Consider the following 5727-nt stretch of genomic DNA (forward strand, 5'->3'; position numbering starts at 1 on the left):
AAATTTGTGTGTTAGATGTACGGGGGCGGGTATTTGTTTGCCGATTTATCAGCTCTCCTCCAAGCTGATCGTTTTATAAACATTTGTCACGAGCAATCCACCCGTATCCAACCGACGATCGATCAACGTTTCAGACTCACCAATTTTCCCTTCCCTCTTGAATCATTTCGATGCAAAACAGCGTGGCTCCGATTTAAAATTAAAATTCAACATTCCGAAACCGGATAATATTGTTTTTTAATAATTCGACATCTTCCCTCGCGCAACGAATTTCTGATCTTTCGCTTCCAAGTGTGCAGCGCCATTGATAAATATAAATGAAATTTCTTTTCTCCTCACTCCCCCGCAATTACTCGAGATCACTTAACGTGTTTAGAAACCGTGAAAATCGCATCGTCGAAAATAACAGGCTGTGTGCCCCTGTTCGGGCCTCGTACCTTTTAAAACAATTCGCGGAGCAGCTCCGGTTCGGCGAGCACACCAGGCCCGGCCGCTGCCTCGGAATCGATAGTCAATTCTGCGATCGGCCGCAAAGCTGAACACCAGCCGCTAAAACAGATCTCCACGATCAAACTTTCCATTAGCTTTCTCGTTTCGAATTACGCGCCACTCCTTTCCCCGATTCGATCGTTTCGAATTCGGGATAATAAAAATTTCCTCCGTGTCTCTCTCCTTTAATTGCCCTACCTAAAATTTCGAACGGCGAGAAGGAGGATAGAATTCGGTTTCGATGATTATCCTTTGGATAAAACGCGAGAGGGTGGCCATCTCCAGGTTCGAGGTATCGAAGTAACCTTCGTTGCCTATCGTTATTTATTTTCATGTTTCCTCCTTGGACGTTCGTCAACCCTTTCTCGCCACTTTTATGTGTATGTTTCCCTCATTTTTCTCCTCTTTTTCTTTTTTATTTATTTATTCAACGCTAATGAACGGAACCGGGGTTAAAAGCGATAAAAGGGACACGTACTTCGATTTCGCGCACGACTGCTGCCGCCTATAAATCAAACGCTTGACGCCCTTTCGTTCGGTAGGAGAGGGGGAGGAGGAGGGGCTTTTTCTCGGTCTCCTTTTCCCGCTGCGCTCGCCAACTTTCATTCACTTTCGGTATATATGAACCGGGACGCGCGTGTGTGCGTTTATCAAGAAAGACTTATCCCTTTCTCCCCCTCCCTCCTTCCTTTTCACTTTGCCTCCGCAAAAGCGGGCAAACTTCGTGCCAGAAAAACATTGACTCCCGTTCAAAGTAACGCGACGACCTGTAAGATATCCAGGAATCGTCGCATTAAGTATAGAAAGTGGACGCTTTCGATGAAACATTTTGCATCCCTGTAATTTCTCTATACCTCCAAGTTTAATTTCCTCGATTCTTTTCTTCTTCTTCTTTTTTTTTTCTTTTTTTTTTATACGCTCCCCCGTCTTAATTTTTTGTTTCTTAATTCGAACGCGATGTTGAGAATCACGATGTTGGAAAAGAAAAATAGAAGATCGGGATTGAAAGGAAAGGAGAAGCACTCCGGTGTCCTGGTTTTTCGGCTCGAAGGTGAGGTACACCTCGCGTCGAGATTAAACTTTAAAGTATCACGTGAAACCATACCTTCCCCGCGAGAGTCGGGTCGTAACTCTCCCGTATCGGATCGGTGTCTCCGCAGGGGCCGTGAAACCAGGGTAATATCCATTTCGAGGTGCGGCACGTCGAAGATTGATCTCTTTCTCTCTTACCCGGTTGCCCACTGATCCGGAAGAGACTAGGGATCTTGAGCAGTAACAGGGACTGACTTTTACAATTGTACATTTCACCAGCCTTCTAAAAAACTCCATCGAGCGTTCAATTAAAACGCGCCCTCCTCTCACGAGGATTCCTCTCTCGGACGTTTCGTATCGAAACTTTCTTCGTCGAATCAAATCTTTTTCTTTCTTTCTTTTTTTTTTATCAAACTATGTCAAAGAAACTTCATGTTAATTATGTCGTTCATCGAAATTCACTTTTTCTTTCGTTTTTTTCTCTTTCAAAGATGGAGCACGAGAGTACGTAGTTTCACACGCGACGAAGTCATGGCAATTTACGAAAATAATGCGGCGATGTAAGTGAATACGGTAAATGGGATGGGGGTAATAATTTATTGAAGCTTAAGTGCAGGGGAGAAGAGCGACAGAAACGAAGGATTTCTGGCGGATCAAGATTGCGGTTTCTCCCTTCGTCTCACTGCGATCTGCATCGCTTAACCGTAGTGGCGCGGCTACGATGCCATTCCCACCAGGCGTGAAATTTTAAAGAGGGTAGGAGAACGTAGAATACAGGGAATGTTGAATACCGTGGTAAAAAAGACCCGTCACTGGCTGAAATCCCATTTAAAGACATATTTTTAATGTTTAAAGAAGTATGTGTATCTATATATATATGTCGGATCTCACGCGTTCGATGCAGCTCGTCCAGATATATTTCTCATGAATCGTGAATACTTTTAATTAGTAATATGTAAAGTGGAACGTTCTCGATATATCGAAATTACGAAATTGCGAATATTATGAATATTTTTTTCATTTTTCTCGAGATTGACACGGGAGTAGTATAAGTCGCGCAGCAAAGGGAAATCAGTTCATTTGCGATGTTCCGCTAATTTCTCTTTTTTCTTCTTCTATATAACAGTTTTAACAATTTACTAAATTTACTTTTTACTCGCTCCCTTCATAAATCCTTTTCACGAAGTTTTTTAAAATATTTTCCTTCCAATTTTGTTCATTAGCGTAATTAGAAAAAGAGAGCAATTTCTTATTAAAGAAAAGAAAAGAAAATGTTAAAGAACTTCGAATCGGATTTTGTGTAATTAACAATTTTTTTGTTTCATCAGGTGTAGATAATTTCCGATCGATCGAAACAAATCGATACAATTTTCGTAAGTTAATAATCTAATTCTCATCTTCGCTCGATTCCATCTTTTTAATTTATTCGAATTAGCTTGTTCCATCGTTCATTGTATTATCCCATACGAGACGAGTCAAGCAATTCGAATCTTCATAAAATTATTTTCCAATCGTTCCTTATCCCCGCGTAATTAAAATTTCCCCGTTAACTGCGCATACTTTATCCTGGGCGAAAGTTATAATGGTATATTGGCGGATGTGCGCGTTCGTCCGTGTGTAATTTTAATCGATGGACGAAAACCGTGGGCCGCGAAATAACGCGATAACTATCAGGAAGAGGGCGCATTACTCGGCCGGTTAATGAAATTTTTCCTCGAAACATTGACACTATTGTTCCGCTTTGAGACAAATCTAAATTAACGTAAAATCTAAACGTTGTTTCGCGTTATGGGGAATGGCCAGCAATTATGACAATAACGCGGCCGATAACGATGCAATCTCGATCCCATTTATTGGATATCTTCTTATTAAACGTCTCCTAATACGTATCCATTCGAATATCGCGTCGTCTCCATTATCTCGCTTCGTGCGTCCTAATTAATTTAATTTTCCTTCCAACGAAATTTTTCTTTGACGACAAAAAAAAAATTCCAAACTATCCTACTCAAACTTTCCTTCACGTCTGTTCGCGAAACGCGATGACCGATCCGTATCGTTGATAAACAACAGGGTGGATCGATCGGCGGTGGTCGATCGAGCGACGCTGATACGCGTTTCGACGAGAAGACGTATTCGTGGACGTTATTCCCATAGGCGAACGCTCGATCTCCACGTCGAAGAGGGAAGCGCTGATAATACGGAAACGGATGACATATTTTGCATTTTATGCGGGCGCCGTAGTACCATGACGCACTTACCTTAGCCATCCCCGTCATTGCAGACGTTCGTACACGCCACCACCCATTTCCTTCGCAATATTTCTGAAAGCGCACTCCGATGGATTGCGGCTAACGCATTTACATTTCCATAAACTGGTTTTGTTTTACGCATCGTCCATTCGCGTCGTAAATAATTCTTCCAACGTTTAATCGAAATTAGAATTATTCACGCGTATTATTTCTTATCTCCAGCGAATCGAATAATTCAATATCGAGTTTCTCTTCGAGTTTCGATAATCGAACGAATTACGATTATTCCGCAACGCAGGATTCTCTATGAAAACGTACGAGCCCCAGACTCGAGAATTAGAAGTAACTGCTTTTCTTCCACCATGTATCGCGTTATCCTCGAAAATTTAGCGACTCCCGGCTCGGATAGATAGCCGTTCGCTTCATTCGTCCTTCACGAAATACGAGCGAGACGGATGTGCACGAATAACGCGCCTCTTTCAAGCGATCGGTCGAATCTTCTTCTCGATGATTTTTTTTTTTTTCACATGAAGCGTTAACACCATCTCTATGCGAGATACATATATATAATATATCTCGCGAATTTGCGGGCGCTTAAGACCATGGAACGAAGTTACTTCGGGGGATGTTTTGGCTTAACGTTCACGTGGAAAAACCTCGAGAACAATAAACTCCCGTGCTTCCCTCGAAAGCTTACGGTTTGACTTTCGCGCTACGTAGTGTATAAAGCTCCGCGGCGGACTAAGTGTTTTACTCTGTTATCCTCTTACTTCTCGCGCCATTCCACCATTTCCACCCCGCTGCCCCTCACGAAAACGTCATCATCTCGTCCCCGATATTTTCCACGCGCTATATTTATATCCACGCGATTCGAGACAAATTACCGCGTTTTCCACGTTGAGCGGGATCCTCGTTTCGATAACCTCCTTCTATAACAAGTTTTCAACCCCGGGAACAGTTCCGTTTCGGGGTTAAATCTGGGTATAATTTCGAGAAACTTATCCAACGAGTTTATGAGTTAGGCGTTGAAGTTATATACTCTTTATATATATGTACTCTTCCTTTCTTTCGTTTATCTCGATAATATTCCAACCAATTTCGATTGCACGCTCTGTCCTCTTTCCTTCCTCCACGTTGCGTTTCCAAACGGACGTACGTTTTTTCTACCTCGCTTTCTTCAAAGGGGAAACGGCGGGGAACCGAGACGGTGAATCGTTGGCCGCCGAGGAGGAGAGACACGCGTTGGAGGGGAGGGGACGCATTTGCATCTTGAAATCCCGTTGTGATCCCGGGATGGCGAGGACGCGCGTTGACACGATGTAGACTGAATTTACTCGAGATAAGTAGACAAATACCGGGGGCTGTATCCCGGCTTCCGTGTAGACTACGTGCGTCACTGCGGAAGATCGGGACTACGTCCGTATCGATTGCCGTGTTTCAGAACCCCGGTAATGCTGTTCCCACGAATTAGTACGCTGACGCTTGCCTGCCTTCGCAAATACCTTAGACACTGATTACGGAAACGCAGCTGCGCACGGTTAAATATACGCGCGGCCGTTTCATCCTAATTATGCCTCGCTTCCTATCCCTCCAAAATTCAATTCCCTTTTGTTTTCGTACTTTTCTTTTTTTTTTCTTTCTTTTTTTCTTTCTTGTTTTTTTTTTTAAATATTTTTCCTTGGTTAATTTAATACAACTGTTCGAAGATCAGCTCTGATATTTTTAATATCTGTTTCGAATATGTACCAAGTGTCAAATCACGATCGATACAATTTAAGTTACAAAGGTTAGGTAACAGGAAATACGGAGGCAAGTCCCTCCATATTTAGAGAGCACAATAGAGAACTCGTTTCGATCGATCCAATTCGAATAATATTACAGTGAGGCAAAGCGGAAGATAATATTGCGAGGTGTTGCGTCACGCTACATTTAACGATTACACCTTGAGTGACTCTAA

The sequence above is a fragment of the Apis dorsata genome, unplaced genomic scaffold, assembly GCF_000469605.1.
Source record: "Apis dorsata unplaced genomic scaffold, Apis dorsata 1.3 scaffold_149, whole genome shotgun sequence".
NCBI classification, from domain to species: Eukaryota; Metazoa; Arthropoda; class Insecta; order Hymenoptera; family Apidae; genus Apis; species Apis dorsata.